Source organism: Triturus cristatus, chromosome 3_2 (assembly GCF_964204655.1).
Source record: "Triturus cristatus chromosome 3_2, aTriCri1.1, whole genome shotgun sequence".
In the NCBI taxonomy this organism is placed as follows: Eukaryota; Metazoa; Chordata; class Amphibia; order Caudata; family Salamandridae; genus Triturus; species Triturus cristatus.
In genome coordinates this window covers 914,268,479-914,296,445 of record NC_140584.1, presented here as the reverse complement: position 1 = coordinate 914,296,445, position 27,967 = coordinate 914,268,479, and the positions used below count along the sequence as shown (strand labels likewise).

The following is a 27,967-nucleotide window of genomic DNA, read 5'->3' as shown; positions in this document are numbered from 1 at the left end:
CATAGTATTGTGCACAAAACTAAACTTCATTAAATCGTAATAGGGAGAAGGAAATGGATTTATGTCCCTTGCTTTTTACTAACACTGTAATTACATGGGATGAAGTGAGACAGTTACAGGAAGAGGCAGGGGAAGAGGAGAAGAAACAGTGGATAAAATCAGGATGTGCACCACGAGAAGCAGACAGAGTTTGGGTTTACCGCGATGACCAGTAATGCCTAATAGCATGATCTCTACCATGGCACAGATGTACCATGGGCAGGCTCACATAGGTAGGGATGCCATGATTAGACTTTTTAAACAGACCTGGTATAATGCAAAGTTTCGGCTTATAGCTGAGAGCCTTTGTCAGAGATGCCTTATATGACAGCAATATAATCCAGGAAGGAAAACTGTAGTGAGCTTGGGAACCATAGGACGGGAGGGAGGTCCTTTCAGTCTAATGCAGCTTGATTTCATTGAAATGCCCTCATGTAACAGGCTAAGATATGTACTGGTGATTGTCTGTCTGTTTTCACATTGGGCGGAGGCTTACCCAACCCGAAGGAATGATGGAGTTACTGTAGCAAAACTCCTACTGAGAGAGTTCATTCCTAGGTTTGGTTTCCCAGTAACAATTGAAACAGATAGAGGAACACATTTCCAGAATGAAATTATAAAATTGATTTGTGAAGCATTGAATGTACAACAGAAACTGCATTGTGCCTACCGACCAGAGGCTTCTGGAGTGGTGGAGCAAATAAATGGCACCATAAAGAACAGATTGGGAAAAATGTGTTTGGCCACAGGACTAAAATGGCCAGATGTTTTGCCTCTTATCCTCATGACAATAAGGTCAATTCCTGATAGGAAGACTGGTCTGAGTCCCCATGAAATTATCATGGGCAGAGCAATGAGACATGTTTTCATTCCTGTCAACAAACTACTGCCTATATCTGATGACTTTGTCTTGGATTATTGCAAAGGATTGGCTGATATGGTACATTCTGTGTTTCACCAGGTTGGACCATATGCGACCACTCTTGAAAAGAAGCCAGCTCATGACTTAAGTCCTGGAGACTGGGTACACACCAAAGTACACAGAAGGAGAAATTGTCTGGTTCCACGCTGGAGAAGACCACGACAAGTGATTCTGCCAACAACGACTGCTGTGAAGGGTGCAGGAGTGGAGAACTGGATTCATGCCAGTCACACTCTTCGCGTCCCAAATCCGGAAGATCAATCTGAAGAGGAACAACAAGACGCATCAGATACTAGTTCTGAATCAGAATCAGAAGAAACGAGAACAAAACAAAACCCAGAAGCAGGAGAAACGGGTTTAAGTCAAATTGTTTGGCAGGAAAATATACCACTAAGAAGGCGACTTGAAATTTCTGATACCAGTTCTGAATCGGAGACAGAACCAGTGGGAATACAAGAAAGAATAAATGAGAATACTGGAAAAACTGAACAAGTAATCTTTGGAAAGGAGGTCCTGAGTACAAGCACAAGAGAAATTCCACCCGAAATCATAGAAATGGAAGGTGAGGAATTAGATACAGAGAGTGAGGGTGAGGTGATTGCGGAAGACCCCCGAGGAGGTGTAGGGACACAACACACCCAAGTGGAAAAAGGGACAGTTAGTCAGCAGGATGATTGCGTGGAAGAAACACGAGGAGGGATAGATACATACAGTGAACCTGAAGTCTTGAGGATAAAATCCGAAGAAAGTAAAATACAGACAGATACAGAATCTGAAGAAAGTGAAGAAGAAAGCAAAGGTGGAAGAACTTTGAGGAAAAGAGCTTGGAAAACAGAGCAAGAAGGGAAAGGAACAATATTAAAAAGGCCGTTAAAAGAAGAGATTTGGCCCAACAGAATCAAAAGATTGAGATACCGACTAACCAGAATAAAATCTGCTAATGCTGAACAAGTGAATGAAGTGTCTAGTCAAGAAAAACAAGAAGACACTGATCAGAAACACTTGCAAAGAGCAAAGAGGATAAAGAAACCGAACCAGAAGTACAAGTCACCGGAATGGACATATGTGCCACTTCCTGATATACAAGAGGAAGCGGATAGCCAAGAAGGTCTAAGAGTGACTGTGCAGAAAGTGGTTGAAGAAGAAGAAGATTCGGAAATCCTGAGAGTTATCTTGTCTGACACCAGAGAAGAAACAGATGATCAGGAAGTTCTGAGCAAAGACTGTGAACCTAAAGGCAAAGACGATTCATACATGGATTGAAATGACAAAGGAAATCACAAGGAATTAAAACCCGGACAAGACACGTGACCAGAAAAGAACCAAGTAGGCAATCAGAGCCTTAGGTTTAGACATAGGTAAATTGTTGAAGAAAAGAGGCTAAGTCAAAAGACACTGATCATTACCGGAATGGCAAACAGAGAAAATAGAAATCCTACATGTGGGTTTCTCCGAAGATGGTGTAAAATGTGTTTTTGTTGTACAGGATTATAATGCTTGTCTGGATCATATTAGCAATAACAATTTCATTTAGAGTAACATTTGAAAATATAGAAGAACACACAGTAAACGGAACTAATAAGGAAAAGGTTGATGAAAGTCATGTTACCAAACTGGTAGATGGAACAGAACATCACAAAGATAAGTCCATAAATAATTTTTCTAATAGTGTTTTTTCGAAGTCGAGTATGTAAAAACCATGGAGGTTAGAGACTGCTACGTTTGCATGCAGTTACCTGCATCTGTATCAGAAGGTTTCACTTATCATCACCTTCCTTTGACATATGGGATAACAAACAAAAATAGAGGCATGCAGAGCACTAAATTGACCAATGTACAAGTTTTGGATATGTATACAAAAAGTGTGCAGCTTTAGATGCCGGACACACGCTAATGAAGGAATGCAGAAGATGAGTGTGTCACCACAACTGGAGGAGAAGGGATTCTTCAACCTCTGGTGTGTGTGCCACCAAGCAGAGCACACTGTGAGCATATAAAATTTAAGGTGTACGTGTCACTGCGTATTAAACAGAGCACGCTGTAAATCAGGTAGAGGTGTGCATGTACCGTACCATTAAAACAGAATCAAGAGGGAATGCAGTAATATGACTAGAAAGAAACCCCAAACACTGCCTTTAGAGGACCAAAAAGGTCTGTGGGGAACTTCGCAGCTAAATAAATACCATAAGAGGTGTGCGTGTCACCGAAGCAACTCGTACCAGAGCTGCAAAATGACATGCCAAGATTTGCCCTCTGAGCTCCAAAAGGGCTGCTCGAGGAAAGCTTGTCTCAAGCAGTGGCGGCTCCCCCATTGGGGCGTGGGGGTGTTGCCCTACTGCTTTCTCGCAGTGCGAGAAGGCAGAAACATAAACGGTATAAACTACTACTATTTATGTTTCTGTGCCTCTGTGCCTGGTTTGGGGCGGGGGGTGGGCGGTCCTGCTTGAGGGCCGGGGGGAGTGGCTTATCCACTGTTGTGGGTACTGACTGTTTGGTCGGCTCAAGGCCGACCAAACAGTCAGTATTCACAACAGTGGGTAGGCCACTCCCCCCTGCCCTCGAGCAGGAACGCCCACTCTCTGTCTTTCTCTATGCAGAGAAAATGCCCCGGAAGGGGCGCTAGCCTGGTGCGCCTACCAGCATCATGATTGGCTTCCCTTGCGTTGCGTGGTGAGGGAAGCTGCCTGCTGGCTGCAGCAGGAACACGCGGACCCACCAGTATAGGCCGGAGCGGAGGCAGTGTGGTATCCCGGCGGCACACAGGTACGTTTACTTTTATTTTTATTTTATTCATTCCCCCCCGCAACCCCTCCCTCCCTTGAGCATGCCAGCTGCCGCTGACGAGGTGCGGTGAATATCCTATAAAGAACTGATGTGTTTTCCCAATGTCTGGGGTGATCTGTATGTAATACATTGCAGCCCTCCTGACTTCTAGTATGTGTAAGGCACTTTCTGCTGAATTAGATTTGTTTGGGGGGGGGAAAGCTGTAAGTTTGACTGTCTCATTCATGTGGAAGGGTGAAATGACCTTCATCAAGAATTTCAGGCATGCCCTCAATACTATGGATATTTAAGTGATTTGAAATTAATGTGTGTGTAATGAAACGCCACTGGGGCTCTTGTAAAGCGCGTGTTGTTGCTTCGGATTTAGTTTGCGCATCACAAAAAACGATGTGGTTAGTTTATTTCTGTTCTTGGTTTGCTTGTCTGTCGAAAGACTCTTCCTGCGCATTAGGCCAATTGCCACTGCCACAGCATTGCACTGATTGCAGAGTCTCAGTTGGGGAGTGAAAGGCCCGCGGCGTGTAGGAACAGCTGGACGGCAGTGTTCCTGCTGAACAGCCCTGCTGCATGAACCCAGCCTGCCTCAGATCACAGGCAGTGTCAGCGCACACCGCACACGAGGAGGAAGCGAGTTGGGGGTCGGGGAAGTCAGAGGGGGTTTGTTTATGAACTCGTAACCTCTAACTCTAGGATGTCCGGGCCTGGCCTCAGGGCAGAGGCACTCGGGGACAGAATGTTCCAGGCAGGCCACTGTCACGCTAATATTAGGTGTTTAAACTATGTCTGGCCTGCGGGGTTTACTTTACAATACTTAACATGTTGATTGCGGAGCACATGTGGGTCAGGCAATCCGTGCCATTAACCAGGCCAATCAGTGGCCCTTATATGGCAACACGATACCACCCATGGCTAGAAGAGAAACGGAAAGAATGTCTACAAACCACTCTAATGTGCCTGAAACACTTGAGGTTAAGCCAACCTAAAATATACCAATGAGTTGGCATGTCACTAACTGAGTTTCTGCTGCCTCACTTCAGTTATGTGCGTTGGGGGTTGAGCAGAACAATGCATTTGACTCACTCTCTAGTTGCATTTTTCACTGTCATATCACGATATGTTAACAATGCTATTAAATGTTCAAACTGAAAACAGCGGCGGGCCCCTCTTGCCGCACCTCACATCAGTTCCTGCGAAAACTGTAGGGTTATCGTGCACAACACCCCAAAAACGCCAGCCGCTGTGTGGCGCCACTGTGCTCCAGATCAAATGTCAGATAGAAATTGAGAAACGGGGGTGCACGAAAAAGATGAGTCCAAAAAAAGGAATTTGTAAATTAGATTTCCACTTTAATTTTCGTTTAAGTTTTGTATTTAAAAGATTGGTCAGCCAACGCGTTTCATTCCCTCAATGGGAACTTCATCAGGGCTGTAACATGATAAAAGTGACATAGATATTACCAATAAATCAAAAGGCACAGGACTTACAACATAAACAGATAACTATACAATATGAACAATCAAACAAACAAAACAAAATTATAACAACATTTAAAAGTGTCCATACAGTTACACCAATCGATACTGAACGTATTTATATCACATTAAAAACATATACACAAACCAAGTTCTTAGAAGGACGAAAAGTCTAATATAAAAATCGTTACTGCATTTGTCTGGCTCTTAGTTTCTTGAGATAAACAAATCAGTGAACTTCAACAGGTTTCATGCACACTGGAAGATGAAATAAAGTGAACAAAGTATAAAGAAAATATATATTGGGTACGTTATGATCCCTTGTCAGGTGGGAATGAGCTCATTCATACACTGCGGTAGCACTTTGAACACCTTGCCCAGTTCAAAATGGTGCTTCTTTGCAGGTTGCCGTGCGCACAAACGAAATCTGATCTTAGCTATTCACATCCTAAATTTGTTTTAAAAAACATTTTAGGGCAGATACAATATTGCCTGTGCATTATTATCCTTTGTCAGTTATGATTTAAATTATTCACGTATTGCTATTGGCACAACCACTAAATAATTCTGGTACTCTCGTGGTAATACACGCATTTATATAAGTACGCCTTTATAACTATACGGGTGAATCTGAACGAAGCATATTACTTATTGGCTAGTATGCCCGTCACCTTTTAATAATGGCCGCCGAATTAGAGCATGAACCGAGGGGCCACCACTCTGACACACGCACAACTTGATTGGCCGGATACTGGCTCGTGGGAGGAGTCACGTATATTTGATTACAATGGCGGGCTGTTTAGCTGACAACGAGAAGGACGCCGCCGCCGTACGGATCGCTACACTAAGGTTTTGCCGGTAAGTGTGCCTGGGATGCTATGCTGATATGATCGTGGCAATTAATCGTCTGTAGATGTTAGCCACTGTTAGCTGCTGTTCACGTCTTGAAATATTCATTATGTTAAGGTAACTACCGATGTGTGTATACGACTCACACTCGGTTATGTACACGGCATTGAATTATACATTATATCTGCTACTGTGAGAAATCGACTATGCCCCTTTTGAAATATCTCTCACAATAGTGAGATGCGATTCGCTTTGTGGTACACTGTGTTTGCAACTTAGCAATCGGGGGGCGGAGTCACGTTTATTTGGCTATAAACGCTCGATAGGGGGATATCAAACCTTATGAATTACAGGACCCTTATGACTACAGATATAGCTCGACTCTTAGAATTGGACTCTCATAGTATAAGAGCTCAATGTAAATCTCATGAGAATACAGTTATGATTGCTGGCTTGATACAATTGCAGATCTGATACCGGATCAGGAGCGCCTTATGTCCAACACGGTTGTGGCAGCTCAGGTCTTGCACTGTTTTAGCTCGACATCCGGGGCACCGTTGATTCCTTTCGAATTCATCACTGTCATCACCAGAACGGGCATGCGCCCAATAAATGGAAGGGTCCCCGATTCTTGTCATATACATCTGATGCACCATATTTATATCGTGTTGACTGCTGCTTTAATAGGCTCCAGTTTGACATATGGATTACATATGATGATCTTATTTGATGATGTGTTTGTTGTGAACCTGGAGTGTTCATATAGAGTCTAAGCATAACTATTATTATGGACTGCCATTGACTGAAAGATAATGTGAATTTGGTCAATATGCTTCATTTCAGAGACTTGAAGTACTTGACTTCGTGGATATTTTTCTTGTCTTCTTATGGAATTTCACATATCAATTTAAGGTATGCTTACTCTATGAGATCGGATTACTTTTCTAACCCCGTGTTTTCATGTTCTTAAACAGCAACGTGACTTTGTATCCTTCAACTTTCCATTACACATTCTTCTTTCCTTTTTGCTTTTTCTCTCCTTTATCTTAAAAGATTAGATTGGTATTTTTCCTCCTGGTTTTTTCTTTTAAACACTTACGTTACTTTGTATTTATCTATATGTTGCACCCAATATATATTTTCTTTATACTTTGTTCACTTTATTTCATCTTCCAGTGTGCATGAAACCTGTTGAAGTTCACTGATTTGTTTATCTCAAGAAACTAAGAGCCAGACAAATGCAGTAACGATTTTTATATTAGACTTTTCGTCCTTCTAAGAACTTGGTTTGTGTATATGTTTTTAATGTGATATAAATACGTTCAGTATCGATTGGTGTAACTGTATGGACACTTTTAAATGTTGTTATAATTTTGTTTTGTTTGTTTGATTGTTCATATTGTATAGTTATCTGTTTATGTTGTAAGTCCTGTGCCTTTTGATTTATTGGTAATATCTATGTCACTTTTATCATGTTACAGCCCTGATGAAGTTCCCATTGAGGGAATGAAACGCGTTGGCTGACCAATCTTTTAAATACAAAACTTAAACGAAAATTAAAGTGGAAATCTAATTTACAAATTCCTTTTTTTGGACTCATCTTTTTCGTGCACCCCCGTTTCTCAATTTCTAAATGCTATTAAATGTCCTGAGCCCAGTGTTTATGGCCTGACACGTGTCTGGTGGTTTGGCGAAAACACCCTTTTCAGCTCCTCCCAAATGCACACAAACCATTCAAGGAATTTGTCAGGGGATTAACTTTGTGTTCCAGCTGGCAAATCACAATAACTTGCCTTTCCTCTGTAGAGTTCATTTTATATCAATAAAGAAATCCGAGGTACCCAGCATTGTTATCTCAAGGTTTGTTATGAAGTTCTGTGGTTATATTGAATAGGCTGCTACCTATGTATAACATCTCTTAATTGATGTCATAAAACACTTTAATTATTGCTTTATTAACTTTCTTGTTTTCTTACATATGCTTGAAAATGCACAATTTGCCCAATATTTTTTCAAAATTTTCTCGGGGGGGGGGGGGGGGGGGGGGGGGAGAACCCTTCTTATGACATTCAGGCTGACGTGCACTGAGCCCAAACTTTTACGCCCCACTACTTTTAAATGTCACCAGCCGCTCCTGGTTTCAAGGCAGAGATGAAGATCCATGTATATCGGCAAAGGCACGCCCAAGGAAGGTCCTCCAACGAAGCCGTGCACCACCATGCTAATTGCCAGCAAAGCACGCCCAGGGGAGGTCCTCCACACCGATCACTTTGCCGCAGGTCCAGAGCAGAGGTACGCCCAGGGGAGGGTCTCCTTACGAAGCTTTGCAGCAAATGCCAAGCACCAGCAAAGGCACGCCCAGTGAAGGAGGAACGAGGACATCTACTCGTACATTGATCCGACCGGAAGGAAGCGGCAGACTCGAAGGGAACCACAGAATGACATGAGGCACAGAGGTGCCTGAAAGAAGCAGCGGGAAACGGCACTGAGATCAGTGATATTGAAAGTAAGATAAGCGTCACTGTGGGTGATGCAGAAATGAAGTTGCCGATAAATGTTCAAGGATCTCTGGTACTGTCCCTGAATTCAGCAGGCCGCAGAGAGTGAGGTCGGTGAAGTATAATAATCAGTAACAGTTCTTGCTTGAGGCAGAGGATAAACAGAAGGGGGGAAACTGTGACTTCTGTCTCCTTTCACAGATCGTCGCCAGTGTTGAAATTAAGAAACCGTGCAAGATAAATATTAATCCAGTTTATTGACGCGTCTCCTCTCTCCACTATACCAGTCCTCTCTCCCACAGATGACAGAGTTAACATTCTATGGAAAGCTCTAGAGGATTGGCAAGGAAATACAAACTAGTAGAAAGAGGGAGGGGTGCAGGGAAGAATGGAAATAACATATCATGTAAATGTGAGAGAAAAAGTATACTCATGCATGTTTAACAAATACAGGAAAATGATCTAAGCAATGAGGATAACAACATTGTGATAAGATAGAAAGATATAACACTGCAGTACAGCAAGTTATTACTAGATATCCTTCTTGAGTCGGATGCAACTGCTGGAAAAGTCTTTTACAGGGCTGTAGTGCTGCAATAACTGCTTGAAAAGTTTTTTCTCAAAGCTGCACTTCTGGATGTCCCTCTTTAGTCAGATGCAAGGGCATGAAGGATCCTTTATAAACATACGGGAGGTGTGGCTTCAATGTATACATTTTCATGTACACTGTAGCTACTCTAATGATTTGTGCTAAATAAATATGGTAAAGTTGGTTTACGATGATCAGTCAATATTGTGGGTATGACTAAAAGCCTTGAGTGTTATGGTAGTCTGTGGGTGTATCCTAATACACATAGGTTCTACCAATCATTGGTAAATACAGGTGGCTTCAAACTTCTAAACCTGGTGGATTTCTTTCAAGTGAATGTACACATGTGCATCAGCACAATGCAAACACTTATAATGAAGCCAGCCAAGGACTGAAGTGGGGGTGATCTATTGCTCCGTGCTTTTTGACTTGGTGGGAAGAAGCAAAATGGGAATAACTTTTAAAAAGACCAAGGGATAAAGAGGATTAAGCATCCCGCCCCCAATATATGCACTCACTAAAAGTGAAGCCAGCCATCAGCTCAAGTGGACTGACTTGTTGCCCCATGCAGTATGCTGTGGTGGGAGGAAGCAAAATGTGAAGCGTCCATGCCCTCCACTTGAGGGACACAGTTTGTAAAACTAAGGCGTAGCTGTACTAATGTTCAAGACTACAAGACACAGGCAGCTAGCTTGGCCATGAAATTCAAGGCCAGGAAGTATCCATATAAAGTGGCTCAGAAAGCTATGAAACGGGCCTTGAATAATAACCGGGATGCTCTCTTGGATCACATCTGCGGAGAATGGTAGAAGATCGCCTAATCTGTGTCACAACAATAAAAATGTCACATCTGATAAGGTCAGCAAAGTAATCAATAAAAATTGGAAGATTCTGAACAGTGGCAACATTATCCTACCAAAACCAATGTTTTCACACAAGAGAGGAAGAAGCCTCAGGGACTCAATAGTCAACATGAGACCACAGAAGCAGGCAGGTAACAGCAGGCCGACACCCAGGGCCCACCCAAAAGTAGCGGGGCACTACCCGATGAGGAAGATGTAATGTCTGCCCCTGATTAAAACCACAAAAAGTGTAAATCTGGGTAACATCATACAGTGGGAATTGAGACAATTCACAAATTGCAATACCCGATGATTATATAATCACATGCCTATATGATCTTTGTTACATAGGCATGACCACAGGTAAAGTCCAGACAAGGATTGCAGAACACTGGGGCAATCCCAGATGTGAGAGGAACACAACAAAGATGGCGGCACACTTCATTGAGAAGGGACACAGTGACTAATGGTTGGCCCTCGAGCATTTACCCGAGACAACAAATTGTGAAAGAAGACTTCTGGAAACAGAACAGCGTCGGGTTTTCAAACTTAACACTCATGTGTTTGGCTTAAATGATAATATTCCTTGAGGACAATTTTCAACCTAGCCCATAGTTATCATGCGTTTGGTCACATGAGCCTTTTTTCAATATAATTTTTTGATCTCAAACAATGCGAACCATTCAGTGAGTACTGCAAGGTGTCGTTCCTCACCTCTCCCCTTTCTCGAATTTTTAGAATCTTTGAAACAGCCTTTGGTTATTTTCCATAATCTCAATATCCATTCCACATGAGGACGGAACTGGTCAGCGTCCCACAAGTATACGCTACTTTACTGCTTTTACGGTTTATCTTCCCAGCATTCAGTACTCCATTCTGGAAGTTGTTTTGAAATGTCCAGATAGAAACCAATTTTTGTTGCTGTTTTTGTATTTCTTTTCTTTTTTTCGTTTGTTAGTTAATAATTTCTACAGGTACTCTTCAACTAGTCCTCTGCTGACAAGCAATCTCTCTGTAGCAGGTCTATGAGAGAGTGGAACCAGGTAATGGTTCCACGAGTATCCACCATTTTGGATAGGTGCACGATGCACGTTCAGCGCGTTTTTCAAGAAACTCCGAGGCTGGAGTTTAAAGGCTCGGGAAACTAGTCATTTAGTAATATGCAGGCATGTATGATGGTTATGTAGGTGAATGGGTCAAGCAGGGACCTTGTTGATATTAGTATGGCATAGCCATTTGAGTCCTTATTAAAGGACAAGAAGGAGAGATACTTTATGGCTAATACGTTCTCTTCTTTTATGCATATACAGAGTGTAACTTTAGGCTTGCCTCGCATCCGTGGACCAATGTAGCACTATTACATGTTTTCATATGTATGCAGTAAGCAACACATATGTGTAGTGTGGTATGTGTGAGTGGTTGAGCCTGCTTTGTTCTGTCTGCTGTAGTTCTGTCCATTTGTCCATTACAATCAGACTATTTTAATTTGCCTACCATAATTTGTACATCTAACTCAGTCTACCTCGAATATCTACTGTAGATTCATCTATGTCACTAAGATAACACATGGATAGCATCAACCTTCTTGACTCCCACCAATCAGTTTTCAGAAAAGGCTGCAGCACAGAAACCGCGATCCTCAACGTCATCGATGATATCCACAAATCACTTGATGCAGACCAATGCTGCCTTCTCATTCTCCTAGACCTATCGGCAGCCTTCGATACATTTGACCACAAACTCCTCATTAAAGTTCTCCAAGAAAGGGCTGGGCTGGATGAGGTAGTCCTCCAGTGGTTCTCCTCCTTCCTTCACAGCCGCACTCAAAGAATTAAAATAAAAAACTTTGAGTCCGACTTACACCTTGTCTGCAGGGGTGTCCCCCAAGGCTCAGTGCTCTCCCCACAACTCTTCAACATCTACATGGAACCCCTCACCACCCTACTCAAAAAAGCTAACATCCCCTTCCATCTGTATGCAGACGACACACAGATATATTTGGAAACCACCTCCATGTCTGACATCCAGAGACACAATGACACGCTCAGAGATGTACAAAGCTGGCTTTCAAGTAACCACCTAAAACTTAATCAAGACAAAACAGAAATACTCATCTCTAACAAGGAAGAAAACCCCCAAATTACGAAATGGATAAAAGCGATCAATATGCTCAACAGTAACCTCACCCTAGCAGACTCTGTTAAATCACTAGGCATCACCCTAAGCCCCAAAGCTGGACATGACCAAACACATTAAGAACTCTGCCAAGAGCGCCTTCCTAAACCTGAAGCTATTGAACAAAATATCTAGATTATACTATGGGATTGCAGCTCTCTCAGGTTCATCAAAGACACACCTTGCTCCCCTCAAAACTACTCTGAATGCAGCAGCCAGAATGGTCACAGGAGTGAAGAAATTTGACCACATATCACCTGCACTTAGAGATCTAAAATGGCTTCCAGTTGATATGCGAGCTAATTTCAGAACAGCCTGCCTCACACACAAAGCCCTCCACACAGGCAAAACGGAATACCTGGCTTCCAAACTCAAAAAGCTGGCCAGACCAGGTCCCTCAGGAGCTTGAACACCCTACTTCTCATCCCGTTGAAAGCGCGCAAAAAGAGAACCGTGGCACGATCCTTCGCGGGTAATGCTCCCAAAATCTGGAACTCTATTCCACACCATATTAGAACTATCTGCTCCTTTGCAAAATTCAAAGGTCAGCTCAAAACCCTTTCCCTAGATCGCTCCTGGGGAAGGGACAGGAGCCACTGAATCGATGAGGACACCACCTCCGGAAGAGGTGATCGCCCCAGGACCCTGACACCCAGCGAAGACGTCTCAACACCTCTAATGACCTCTGGATTCTCATCTCTCTGAAATTCTCCCGCCTTGTTTTATTCTTGGACTGTTCTCCGTTTTCCTCTGCTTCTCGATTGCTGTAAAGCGCTCTGATACCCTCGGGTCTGGCTAGCGCTATATAAAACTTCGAAATAAATAAATAAATAAAAACTTTAATCTATCTAATGTAACTGTACCTCACTAAGCTCACCTTGGTCTGGCTACTGCATTTTGGTCCATCTCTTTAAGGCTGCGTTTAGCTCTCGTGGGTAGTTTTGTCATATCTTTTTGTAAATTGTGTTCATCTCATTCAGCTAAGTTTGAACTGTCTGTTGCAAACCTCCCCATCTTAGTTAGCCTGCCTTAGTCTGCCCATCGTTACTGCATTGTTCACATTGAGCGTCCTTTGTTTTGTGTTGTGTAGTTTTGTCCAGTTATTCTTGCCTACCTTGATCTCTCTTTGACACTTTCATCCATCCCATTCATGTTGTGCACCCATCTGTCTAACCATCCTACTGTTATGTGGTTGCAAGTCAAAATTATTGTCAATTAACTAAACATTTTGTTAAACATGTACCATACATTTATCCTTGTATTCTAATTGCCAATAAGATCTTGCCCATTCAAATAAAAATACAATGTAATATTTAAAACAAAATTAAATGTTAACAATTGCATGTATTAAGAGCTTTTAAAACAATATCCACAAATTTTCCCATGCTACCCTTCAATAAACTTTCACCACTCAAAACGAAAATGAAAGTTCTTAAATCTTGGCTGTACAATTCCAGTCTAATACTGACATAAGGATGCACACTTCTAAAGCAAGTGCCACACTTATAAAGACTATTTCAGATGGTCATCTGATTATTTTCACCCTGAAACATAATACCCATGTCACACATGACCGGATCATCACAGGGTGTGGAATGCCATTCAGATAAAGGGCTTACAAATCTGCCCAGGCTGGCCCCTGTGCATGTTCTAGATGTATAAAGATATACTGGCCTGATACATATATAAAATTGAGGGATGCTATGTAAACCTCTCAAAAGCTGTGGTTGCATAATTTCTATAATAAATGTAATTTTAATCAGGACATTTTTCGCCGGAGGAATGACCACTGTCATGCTGCAGTGAAGTCATCATAATTACTCTAGTGGAGAATCCTTATGTGAAAATTAATGGTGAAAATTCCGTCACAATTGCTTTTCACAAGATTATGCATTACCATCCTTCTCTAAAATAGTGACGTTGTGGCTGCTTTTTAAAACAGGCAGTGCATCTATTGAATGCCTGACCGCTGCGAGACAGACCAACCCATCTGACATTCTTACAGTGCGTGCACTTCTATACAACAAAGTAAAAAGGATGCATCTCTTAAGTACCTGTGAAGAGATAACACAAGCTGTGTGCTTTTGTTTTCTCGCCAGTGCATTTGCATTTGTGAGGTTCCAGTACGCCTCCAGTCCCATACTCGATCAAAAGGAGGCCTTTATCGTTGCCCAGCTGGAGGTGGGAAAAAAGCCCCTCGCTGCCTGCACGTTGCTGCTGGGAATCGAAAGCAGATAACGTGCAGGAGCTGATGAACGTGTCCTGGTGTTTCAAAATTATACTGGGAGAAGTTCAACATATTTCTGTGGGGCCATACTTCTTAGCAGGGGGGACGGCGTCCACCCTGTAAAAAGAGTGGGTGGACGCTGTGTACCCCAGACTCGTGCCCTGTCTGTAAGGCCAAATTCATGCCCAGCTGTGCTAAAAATAGCGTGGAGCAGCGCTGCGTTGCTAGAAATGAAAAGAAGCATTGGTACAGCCAAGGGATCTTGCTGTAGAAAGCTTTGTGCACTCAGAGATGCCTCCGACCTTGTTGAATTCAATTTTTCTACTATGGCCTTTGTAAATATAGGACCTAAATTTACAAACGTTACTAAGGATGCTGTATGGTCCCGTTATTTGCCAACTGTGTCCACTGGCGGACTCGGGGCGGGGGAGGTCCATGCGGTAAGTCATGAGGGGGTGACACCATGAGTTACCCGCACCGGGTGACACCAACCCTAGTGACGCCACCGCTGCGGATAGGATCATTGAGGCGTGCTTGTATCTCAACTTTCAACTCAAAGTGGTAATACTGGATTGGGAATTTGAATGCTAAAGTTTACTAATTGTCTAGAACTAGGGGCAGATTTATGAGCCCCTTGCGCCACTTTTGCGTCACTTTTCCCATGTTAAAAGTGACGCAAAAGTGGCGCAAGGGGCTCATAAATCTGCCCCTAGGATTGTATTACATAAGTGATACTTTGTCTGTAACGAAATAATGTGGAAACTACTGTTACTCTTTGTTTGCACAGAATCATTGTGCCATGGAGAAATATAAGCACCAATAAGTCCAATTCAGAACTGGAAAGTTCTGTGCTCCGAATCCTTGTAAAATCTTTTTCTGAAAAGAACACAGCAGGCATTTATGCCAACATTTTAAAATAAATTAGAAAGAGATTTTGCTACTTACCGGCAGCTGTTTTTCTAGACAGATGCTGAATGTCTTTGTTTGGTTCGGCTTCAGCTTCTTCAGAGGAATTCTGGTCTCCCCAATGAATTCATTGTGGCGGAATTTGTCTTCATCGCAGACTGAAATTCTGTAAGTAGAAAACATAGGAGTTATCACTAAATCAGGCTTTCTTTGCAGAGGCATACATCTGTGCTGAGAAGGCTTCTGCGATAGCTATTCAGCCCCAGATGAGTGTTACACTCTTGTCGATGCAGAGCGTGGGGTGCTCACGGCCTCTGTTTTTCCGCTCACTCTATTTGGTAAATTCCATGTTTAACATAATCTGATACAGTTAACTCTAATCCTAGAATTGGTATAGTTGGTGATGTAGCAAAAGGAATTAAATTATCATCTTTTTAGAACATAATTCTTTAATAAGATATTTATAAAGATGATGGAGGATGTTGTATGGCAATATAATATAGCTACAGTATATAACGTAGAGCAGATTATACACATTTGTAACAATAGTTCTGCAAAATAAATATAATCTCGTACTGTGATAATAACATCTCTCCTGACATTGTAAGCGGATCCCAGCACACAAACACAATTTTGTTTATGAGTTAAATTTCGATGCTAAAGTTCTGCTCTTTCTCTTTAGTTCCCTTGCATCAAGTCTATAAGAACACAACATGATGCCACCCTATTAGTAAGAAGAACAGGAATAGATGATCTGGCATTTAAAAGAGGGAAGGATTGAACATAGAGGAAATACATTTGGGAGAAATATTGTTAGTAAGTAACCTTTTCTCCTCAGTCACATGATCCTTTAAATATTCACAGTTATAACTGTTCATTCGTAGATCAATAGTCACAAATGTAGGACACCAACAAAGAAACAACAAGATATAAAACAAAATGGGGAGCATGTATTGCCTTTTTGAAAATCACAATTTCAAAGTGTAGTTCAGAAAAGAGTTCAATGCGAAGACCATATATTATCATAATAGGAAAGATGCTTAAGTCGGGAGAGTGAAGTAAAGGGGGTTGTCAGGCAAAGAAGACAGAAATGGCCTTATGATTTTCTGGTGCTCACCTAGAATTCGAAGACCAACTAATTCAAAGACATTTTCAAAAGGGCTGAGAATTTAACAGAATCATTTCCCCTTAATAGTTTTCCACATCAGGGAATCAACCTAAAATTCTGACTCGAGAAATAATGTTTAAAAAAAGTATGCTTTGTGTTCTATGTAGTGGTTGAATATTTCAATAAATGACATCTAATGAAATATGCCCCTATACCTGTTTGCAAGAAAAGATTTAGACTTTCATTCATATCTGTGGACCTGGTCAAAGCAAGCAGGCCTGCCGGCAGCCCTTCTGACCCCTGTCCACCGCAAACCTTCGAAAAAAATTCTTCTAACAACCTCTGCTGCCACACCAGTAAGAAGAATCATCAACAGTTCCTAAACTACGGGATTTTTCCAGAGGAACTCAAAAAGTGTCATACATTTTTTTTGTTGAAACATTTTTTATTGTTTTCCAACTCAACAAGGCAACAATCATCTCACCATCCCCACCCGTCCAGGAAGTACCACACATGTAGCAGCAACCCCGACTCTCCTGAAGACGGCTCAACCTTCCCACCCGGTCCCCTACCCCCCCTCCCCCACCCCCTGTCAGTGTGCCCCCGTCCCCTACCCTTTTCCCTCTTTCGACGTGCCCCCCCTCCCTAGACAATAAGATACAGGAGCCCAGCCTCTCCCTAATCAAACAGAACCTTCCAGCTTGCCCAGCCAAAGGTGCAGGCGGCCAGAGCCCACCGCCTCGCCTTTTCTACTCCCCGCTCCCCACTACCTCCTGCCCGTCAGACCCGCTCTCCTCGGCCCCAGCCTCGGACTCAAAAAGTGTCATACCTACGCCCATTAATGAAGAAAACAAACCTGGACCCACTGAACGCATATAATCACAGACTAATTACAAATGGACTTTTCTGGGCAAACTGATAGAAAGGGCAGCATTCGCCCAGATGTCACAATTTATTGAAGATAATGCCATACTTTCAGACTTCCAAACAGGAATCTGCCCAGGAAAAGGCACAGAATCTGCCCCCAATGCCATCTGGGATGGCCTTATAAACACAGTTGACCGCAACAGGGTTGCTGTGCTTCTTTTCTTGGACCTCTCAGCTGCCTTTGACACGGTTGACCTTGACACTCCTATACAAAGACTCTACGAAGCCGGCATACAGGGGAATGCTCTAGACTGGATCCCATCCTACCTTCACAACAGAACTAATGCCATCCATACCCCCCCCCCCTCTTTCTCATCCAAACCGTACTTCACACAAGCAGGGGTCCCTCAAGGTTCTAGCATCTCACCCATGCTTTTCAACATCTACATGAAGTCACTACCGGCACTGATCAATCAATTTCACCTCACATGCTATAACTATGCAGCTGACACGCAAATACTCCTTCAACTGGAATGCCCCAAAGAGATTGGAAACTCACCAATTTTCTGTTGGATGACATGGAGCCATCTCAAATTGAATGCTTCCAAAACGGAAATACTCATATGCGGCGATTGGAAAAATGAAGACCCACTCACTGCTTGGCCTGATGATCTGGGAACACGGCCTAAAATATCAAAGGAAGTAAGAAACCTCTGAATGACCATGGACTCCAAGCTATCAATGAATGCCCACGTGGGCAATCTAGTAAGATCAAGTTTTGTTACTACAAAAACTCTGCGACTCATCTTCCCCCATCTGGAATTCCACACAAGGTCCAGGCTACCATCAGTCTTGTTTTGTCCAAACTCGATTACGCCAATAGCCTTTATCACAGATCACCTTTAACAACTATAAAAAGACTACAACTGATTCAGAACTCTGCTATCAGACTACTCTTACATATAAAGCCACAAGCCCACATCTCCCCTGCCTTGAGAGCCCGGCATTGGTTACCGGTTGCCAGAGATCCACATTCAAGCTGCGTTGCATCACCCACAAAATGATACATGAAACAGGACCGCTCTTCATCAGGAATAAAATCACCAAATACATCCAACAAAGGAACCTCCGCTCTAGAGTGCCACCTAGCCTCAAAATACCACCGTACAAGAAAAAAAACATGGGAGGCACATCCTTCTCTGTTGAAGCAGCCAACCTATTGAACTCTTTACCCCGAACATAAGATCCTCGGATAACCACCTTATCTTCAGAAGACTACTCAACAATGGACTCTTCCCCACATAACCACCAAACGCAAACATAAATATACAGCATATCCCTCTGTATATAAGCTTTTATTTGGACTAAAGATATGTTTCTACATATGTGAATTGCTTTGTATAAACATGTATAATAATTATGCTATAAAGATATTCGTTAGTTCTTATGCATATATATACCTTCGATGTACTTATGTATCTATATATTTATTACTTTGCTTCTAATTCAGCATATCCAATGCACTACCCTATTTCTCATCCTATACCGCTCTCAGTATATCCTCTCCCTCAACTCTCTGACTCATCTCAAACCTCATTCTACTACTCTTTCCAATGCACTACCCTATTTCTCACCCAATACCTCTATCAATATATCCTCTACCTCCACTGTCTCATTCATCTTAAACCCCATACCACTACTATGATCCCCAAAATAACCGTTTCTAGACTCTTCCCTTCTCTACCCCTCCTTGCATCATCTCATACCTCTTTTACTATTCAGGCCCCCCAAACAAGCCTTTCTAAACTCTTTCCGCTGACCCTTCCCTCTCCAACTCCCCTTTACTCATCCCAAACCCCCTCCTACTGCTATGAACTAAAAGAAAAAAGAAATTCAAGACCCTTCTCTCTTCTATCCCTCCACTATTCCATTTCAATCCAAATAACAGACTAACATGTCCACCACTCAAATTTATTTCATATTTCCCTATACTAATTCCCCACTAATCCAGTTTGGGTTCCAGAGTAGCGTGCGACTCACCGAAAAGGGCTTTAACATTTCATAAGGGGTAGCAAGTGCTATGTAAATGCAAACCTTTTCCCTCTTCTATCCCGCCACTATCCTTCTCAATTCAAATAACAGACTAGCATATCCATTGCTCAAATTACTTTCATATTTCACTATACTAATTCACGACAAATCCTTTATGAGTTCTGGAGTAGTGTGGTACTTGCTGAAAAAGTGCTTCAACGCCTCGTCAGGGGCAGTAAGCGCTATATAAATGCAATTACAATATTCGGGGATTAATTCAATATTGGGTGCAAACAGTGCATGCACCAGATTCAAAATGATTATACGTTCTTAATCTTATCCTGATCCAAAAAAGTAGGGTTTGTGACTTCAGCCGAGCTGCGGCACTATGCTTACTGTGCACACTCTGGAACTTTTCTGTTTTCAAGAAGAATTGCAAAACAGACAAAAAAAATCAAACTCTAAAAACGAGAGTTTGTTTCTTGGAAATAAAAAATTAAAAAACAAATTTCCAAAGTGGGAGCTTGTTTCCTGAACACAAATAAAAAATTACCTTCACACTCAATGTGTTTCCCGTTGCCTGAGGCAGTGCTTCAAATGGGCCGGTACTCTCCGGTACGGAGTTCCAGCACTTTTTTTATTTTGGGAGGGAGAGTACCCGCACTTGTCAAGAGAAATGCTATACTTCTAATGGGAGAGTACCGGGACTTCTCAGAAACAAGCAGGTACTCTGCTACAGAGTACCTGCATTTATATTTTTCAATTTCAAGCACTGGCCTGAGGTCATTCTGCATTTTCCCAGCCCTTATCCACCAAACATCCCCTGGCAGACGCAGTCAGAAAAGATGAGTGCCATGCCCTCAATGGGGGAGGAAGGCATGAGTGTCACTGTAACCTACAGACCTCGTGAAGGGTGAGCGCCTGTGGCTGAGGTCTGCACCAGTGCAGAGCACGGAGGCTCTGCCGCTGTATACTTGACACCTCCCCGAATCTAAATGGAGGAGGGGAACTTCAAGTTTCTGTGGTCCTCCCACTTCACCAAATTCTAAACAAGACCCCCCCCCCCCCCCCCCCGTTTGTTAGAATTAATCATGGCTTAATGTATTGAGGATGCATTCTCATTTCTGATACCTGGTTTTGAAGTTGGCACTTTGCTGTACATTTTGTTACCATGTTTTTTCCTCTGGACCGAAGTTTTATTGTCCTTTATAATATTAGAAATGCACATATGCATTAAAACCAAAAGTCATAAGAGGTTTAATTAACCTCTACCAGGGAATGACCTTATTTTACACAGTGCACTTGAGCATTCTTTGCATCATGAATTACGGTGCAATGTTTTTCAGAATAAAGTTTAAAAAAAAAAAAAGAAAACTAAGAGCAACATTGTTTTACATTAGCGAAAATGTGATTCTTAACTTGCGTTACCTGTCCAATTCTCAAAAAGCTGTTTTAAATAACAGGCCATTCACAACCACCACACTAGTGTAAAGGGTTAAATGGAGCTTCGGTGGTCATTTCAGGCACATCATTGTGCTCCTGTCGGTAGGTGCTTCCTTTTCCATCATCCAAAGAAGCCATCAATAAGCAGCACTGAAGATAAAATGTGATTTGGCCCTTTAATAAAAGCAGCAGTTGCCAGTACTTGTAATGGCAACATTACATTATTGCACAAGAGCCAATGTTTATATCCACCAAAACTTCCATAGATATGTATCGCTCTAAACAAATTCTTTCGAGACAATTTGCTGATGCCAGATAATCATATATTTTCATTCCTTCCTCTCTCTCCTCCCAGACAAACTCAGTCTCCAGCAGTCTGCTCTGTAATTGCCTCATGGTAAACTTGGCATAAACTGCAATCAACTGTTTGCCTCTGTCTCACACTGCACATCAAGGTGCACTCTCCTTTCCCTGAACATTCTAGTCCACGTACACTCATCAAAGAACCCCTGAGCCCACTATGACACAGGAAGAGACTGGCCTCCTTCATCACCTTCACAGCAGCTGCCTGCTCCCACTGCACAGTACACCAAAAGCTTGCCTCGCACACTACCACTTTTATTCCTTGAGGTAGTTCTCGCCTTGGCCTTGTCTACCCACTTCAAACTTCCTGGCACACCCGGCCTCCGATGACCACCATCAGCCTCACTACTGCGAGATGTCTCAGTATTGTCTTCATGGTAATCGCGATTTGTGACTCCCTTCTGCAGACCGAGCACTGTACTACTCAACCAGCACCTGCAAGACACTCCGAAATCCCAATGCGCAGTGCCCTGGTTCAGAGCTATCACTCTCCTGCCCTGACTGCATTAGAAGACATGACTAGGGGCTTTATCAAGGTCATGTGAGATATCTGCTGACTCATTGAAAGTCATGACCAGGGGCTTTATCAAGGTCATGTGAGATATCTGCTGACTCATTTAAAGTCATGACCAGGGGCTTTATCAGGGGCTTAATCAAGGCCATTTGAGATATCTGTTGATTCATTTAAATAGTCATAACTCAAGCCTTTATCAAGGACATGTTAGATATTTTCTGACTCATTTAAATAGTCATATGATAACACAATACAGGTATTGCCCTAATAAAGTGAAAAGTACATCAGTAAATGTAATTTCATCGTAGTACAAATACGATATGTGTGGCAAATTTTTAATTTGCTAAATGATGCAATGACGCTCGAGGCTTAAGTGCTGGAAGGGTTCAACTTTATGCTCGCTTGATGTGTGGAGTGAAGTATAATCTTTTCTCTGATGTAGCAGATAGAGTCTCCTGAGCATAATGATGTGAGGAACCTGGGACAAAAGAAATACATTTGCATACCAGATGTGTTTCACCGAACCCAGAGTTGCAAGGATCATGTTCATTTTGACACTCTAAACTTTAGTTAAACATTGGAGGATAACAGAAGAGTTCACCATCATTGTGCATTAGTTTTTGTAGGCCAGGTATGACTTTCCCAGAAGTTTCCTTCAAACACTCGTCTCTGATTCAGTTGTATGGAGGTGTGCAGTCAATAGGGTGAGTGTGTCGGTTTTAATGAGTTGTCGTTTTTTTGATGGGTTGAGACCAGAGGACTGATTCAAACTGCTAACACAGTTTCTCGCTCGGTAGGGGTGGCCGCTGCCTGGCAAATGTACATGTGTGATAAGTAACTGATGGCACCCATGCTAGTGATTGGCTTGTCAGGGACATACATTATATATTGGTAGCAGAAAAGACGAAGGGGAATAATATACTGTCTCACTTCGAAGGGGGATTTAGGGGGCAGCCGAACTTGGTGAGGTCTGCCCCGGGCAGATTGGGAGGGGAAGGGGCGAGCCGAACATGGGCCATTTTGTTGGTTTGGGCTACATTGGGAATAGCCCAATTGTAGCCCAATTTGAATGATAGCCCAAGGGATTAAGGGCTGGTTTCGCGCTTCCCCAGCCACCATTTTAGGTTTGGTGACATGGTGGCTGGGAGCGCTGTAGATTTAGCTTTTTTAGGCAGGCCTTGTGGTTAGTTGCAGGTAGTGTGGTAGGCTTTTCAGTGGTAGTAGTTGGTGATAGCTACAGGGTATAGTTGAAATGGCGGAAGAAGATTACCGTGTGCTTGAGGCGGTTCGTCTCCTCAGTGAGGCCAGCCGGCTCGACCTTTTGATGCCGGAGGCCTCTGTGAGCATGAGCCCGTCGAGGTGCACGGCTGCAGGGCTGGCGGCCATGGTGATGGCCTTCTCCCCCCCCCCCCCGAAAGTGAGGAAGGGACATGTGAGTGATGGGGGCCGCGCGGGGGAGAGGGCGCAGCCCCTTTCAGCGTGTCCGCAGTGCGGGATAGCGGGTGCAGGTAGGCGGTGGCGGCGGAGGTGCAGGGAGCAGGGGTCGGCGGGGGAGCAGTGTCCCTTGTCTCCCCGGCGTTGTCTACAGAGGCCCGGGCCGCTCCTATGTTAGGAGAGCGGCCCTGTGGGTACAGCCTTCCTCTCTGGGAGAGACTCCGAGGCAGGCGGGCGGGGCGGGGCCAATCGAGGTAAACGCGTGCCGAGTCGCGTGAAGCAGAGTGGGGGGTTGCACGGGGAGGGAGAGGGGGAAGCCCGGAGTACCGCCAAGGTTGCAGTGCAGTGGGGGGGCAGAAAGAGCAGCAGAAAGGGGACAAAGGGGCCGGATAAGGGCCCGGTTGGAGGCCCCCAGCCAAGGGTGACACCCCCTTGTTGGCTGTTGGGGGTGTTGGGGGTAATGAGAGACGGAGCAAGGGAGGCAAGAAAGGGTGCAAGGAGGCATCGGCGCAGGCTCCCCCTGTGGGGCAAGAGAGGGCAGACATGGGTGAGGCCGGGGTTTGGGGAGGCGTCAGAGGAATGCCTGGGAAGTGGGTTGGTGGGGGGGAGGGGAGATAGGCCCTGGGTTGTGGCAGAGGAGGGAGAGGGTGCCCCCATTAACTTGGAGTCAGAAGGGAGTGACAGCGACTGGGAGGGGCTGGATATTTTCTATTCGTTGAATGATTAAGTTCTGGGTGCAGATAGGGTATGTCGGGGGAGGGTTGCCTGTCGCGAGGAGGGCCGGGGGGTTTTAGGGTGGAAGGGCAGGGACAGTCAGGGGTGGGGGCCAGCGGGGGTGGGGCAGGGAGTCTTTGGAGGCAGTGGCGGGGCCCAGTGCGGGGCGCGGCGGGATTGGAATGGAGGGAGGGGGAGCAGGTTGAAGTGGGAAGCGGTGAACTTAAGTGTGGTAGGGCGGGCGTGGGCAGCCGGTACTCTAGGGCAGGCAGGAAGAGGGGCTGAGATGGGAGAGAGAGAGATGGGTAGGCCCAGCACACTAGACCATTCCTTTTTCTTTCAGGCGGTGGAGCAACAGAGGGCCCCTGACTTGGCAGAGCTGGGAGTGGCTCAATAGCGCCGAGGAGAGGGGAGGGGGGAGGGTGGAGCCTTGTGCGGTGTACCCAGTACCGGCGTGGGATCACGGCACGGCTGGCATAAGTAGGCCCAGGGCAGGCTTGCCGGCCCCAACACCCACTGGGCCTCAACGGTCTGGGGGACATCGTGGATGGAGAAGCTCCAAGGAAAGCCATTTGAGTGGGGATAGGAGGGTGCAGTCTGCACCTCTGACTGAGAAGGCCTTGGGTTTCAGGGAGCAGGAGGAACTAGATTATGAGGAGGACAGCATGGAGGGGGGAGAGTTGAGGGACGTCGAGGGTGCGGGGGGGCAGAGTAATGCTTTGTCTAGTGTTTTACAAGTGTCACCATGCCCGGTGGAGTCAACGGGTCGGACATCGCGTTGGGACGAGCGGTCGACCCCATTTGCAAGGCGGACGGAAGGACGAAGGGCGGAATGCCTAGAGCCAGGTGAACAGGATGGGGGAGTACGACCCCTGATAGTATCAGTGGGTGTTGGAGGGGGGATAAGGAGGGGGCGAAGGGGGGATAGGTTGCGGAAGGGAAAGTATGTTCTGGATGTGGGAGTGGGCACAGAGGACGCAGGTAATGCATCAGCGAGCATGAGGGACAGGCTGCGACTGTGGGAGTGGGCACAGAGGATGCAAGTAAGGTGTCAGGGAGCCCAGGGGACAAGGTTAATGACAAAAAAGAGACGGTGGCAATAACGGCAGTGGAGTCCGAGAACAAATTAGAGAGTAAGGAGTTAAAGATAAAACGGTTGCCTTACATGGGAGTAACCAAGCCGTTGGGCGCGCACATAATGCTGGCAACTAAGGAGCGGATCTGGAAGGGTGAATATGTGGAGATGCTTAAGCTTCTGCACAGAAAAGTTAGGGCAAAGGAGGGATCTAAAGAGGAGGAGTACGAATTGGCCAAGAGGCCGAAAGTGCCACTCAGAATTGAGAACTGGACAGCGGCTTGCTTGATATATGCAAGTGTGTACTGTGAAAAATACCCGGAGAGGTGTGTAGCCATGTTCAAGTACATGGATGTGATCAGGAAGGCCCAGATTACAGGGGGTGGATATGCATGGACCCAATACGACGAGGAATTTAGAGCACGCATGGCGTGGGACACTGAGGTAAAATGGGGAGAACTGGATACGGATTTATGGCAACCCACGATGGGGCTGTCCGGAGCGGGTAAGTCTATCTTCACAGCCATCGTCCTTCCGCTCGTGTATCAGGGGCGTCCAACTCGGGGAGGGCTTTGGTGGTACAGGTAGAGGACAGACAGGAGCAAGGGGGGCCTGCTGGGATTTTAACAAGGGACTGTGCACCCGGGAGTTTGTAGATTTCGGCATGATTGCTCAAATTGCGGAGGCAGACATGCCTTGGTTAACTGCTTCGGGGGCGGGAGGGGCAACAACAGGGAAACCAGCAGCGGCAGTCGGGGTGTTTAAGCCAGGGGGACAGCAGCAGCAGTCTTTCACAGGCGGGCGAGGGGCTAAGGGGCCTGGGCCAAAGGGCTCGTACACCGGTCAGAACGGATACATTGATTGCAGTCTTACAGTGTTATGGTAACCGGGAGGCTGCAGAACGTTAGCTGACAGGGTTTCAGGAGGGCTTTAGACTGGGCTATGGGGGACCTAGGACGAGAAGGTGGGCAGACAATTTACAATCTGCAATAGCACATCCGGAAATAGTGCATGGAAAATTGGATAAGGAGGTGGGTGAGGGCCGCATGGCAGGACCCTTTGAGAATTGGCCACTGAAAAATTTGATTGTGTCACCCATAGGAGTGGTGCCAAATAAGGAACAGGGGCAGTTCCGTTTAATACAGCATTTGACGTGGCCGGAAGGGAGTTCGGTGAATGATTTCATCGACGAAAGTGAGGCTACTGTTTCCTATTCATCAGTTGACGTGGCCATGTCACTGGTAGTGACCGCGGGCGCAACGGCGATGATGGCAAAGTGCGACATAAAGTCAGCTTTCCGGCTGCTTCCAGTCCACCCAGATGATTGGGATCTTCTGGGCATACATTTCAATGGTAAATGGTACGTGGATAAAGCATTACCGATGGGCTGTTCTATGTCTTGCGCACTGTTTGGGTGCTTCAGCACGTTTCTTCAATGGTTGTTCTCGGAGCGGACGGGTCACCAGATGGTAACGCACGACCTTGATGACTTTTTATTTGTGAGCACCTTAGACTCCATGGACTGCCAGAAGGCACTGGACAGTTTCAATGAGATCATGAGGGAACTTGGGGTGCGTTTGGCACCGGAAGAGACTATGGGGCCCTGCACTGCTCTGGCCTTCTTTTAGGCATTGAGTTGGACTCTCAATTGATGGAGGCACGCCTTCCGGAGGACAAAAAGCAGCAAATGTTGGGGCTGCTGGCGACAATGTTGTCGAAAGGCAAGGTCACAGTAAAAGAGATTCAGGTGCTGCTGGGTCACCTCAATTTTGCTTGTAGAGTTGTGAGAGTAGGGCGGACATTTTGCAGATGACTGGGCAGGGCACTAGCAGGACCGAGACCTTCACACCATCATGTGCGGCTGTCTGTGGGTTTGAGAGAAGACTTGCGAATGTGGCAGCTTTTCTTGTAGGATTTAAACGGGATTCCGCTGATGCGGGAGGGTGACATAGTGTGGGATGGCCAGATATTTTCCGATGCAGCGGGTAGCAAGGGCATTGGCCTTTACTGGCAAGGGAAATGGTGTGCGGAACAGTGGCCGGCAGAGTGGGCTGGGGGGGTAGGAGTATCGCATTTTTGGGGTTCTTCCTGTTGGTGGTGGCTGTCACACTATGGGGGAAGCAATTGGCACACAGGAAGGTGATGTTCAAAATTGTCAACATGGCGGTTGTGGAAATTGTAAACCACCAGTCTGCCAGGGATGAACAGGTTTTGAAGTTACTGAGGGTGTTTGTTTTGGGTTGCTTGCGTCATGATATCACATTTAGAGCAGTGCATGTGCCAGGAGTGGACAATGGCATAGCGGATGCTTTGTCTCGTTTACAGTGGGGGAGATTCCGTGGGCTAGCCAAGGACGCAGACAGGACCCCGACCCGCATGCGACAGCATTTGCGATACGTAGGCAACAGAGGATGTTGCAGCTGGTTTTAGGGTCCCTTGCATAATCCACGAGGGCAGCGTACAGGAATGCGTGGGCGGAACTTTTGCTCTTGGGAGCTAGACGACAGGATTCACCGGCGCTTCGAAGGGAGGATGTGATACAGTTCGTGCTGGTTTTGATTGATAAAGGACTTTTTAGGGTTACAATCGTGGGTAAACTAGCAGGAATTGCAATTGTGGAGAAACTGTTATGGGGTTATGCGCCATCCGAAGGTGAAATCGGGACGCAGATTCTGGAGGGGTGAGCCCGGGAACGTGGCCGGGCAGGCAGGGCAAGGAACCCTTTGTCTTGGGACTTGCTAGGCAGGGTGCTGCGCTCTTTGCCAAGGTTATGTACCAATGGTTACGAGGCGTGTCTTTTCTCCACACTGATGGTGTGGATGTTTTTTGGGGCTTTTCGGGTGTCAGAAATGTTAGGAACGAAATTGGGGGGCGGACTACAATGGGGTGATATGTCCCCTTATCAGGATAGAGTTTGCATTTGGCTGCGAAAATTCAAAACGGATCAGTGGGGACTAGGAAAATGGGTGTCTCTGCAGGCTTCCGTACCACAGCTGACTTGCCCGTGTAGGTGGGAAGTGAAGTGGAGGAACCTTGCTGCTGGCATGGATGGCTTGTTTTTTGTACATAATGGGTGGCGTGCTACGGCCTTTCAGCTATTGGCAGTTTTGAGGAA

The 27,967-nt window shown here is 45.0% G+C and overlaps 1 protein-coding gene across 1 annotated transcript in view; it reads right to left on the bottom strand.

Moving 5' to 3' along the window:
* Positions 1-27,967, bottom strand: part of LOC146858448 (double C2-like domain-containing protein beta) — a 602,492-nt gene that overhangs the window by 488,812 nt on the left and 85,713 nt on the right. The window contains exon 2 of the mRNA XM_085649370.1: positions 15,343-15,469. The gene's annotated coding sequence lies outside the window, so the exon portion shown is untranslated. The remainder of the gene's footprint in view (positions 1-15,342; positions 15,470-27,967) is intronic.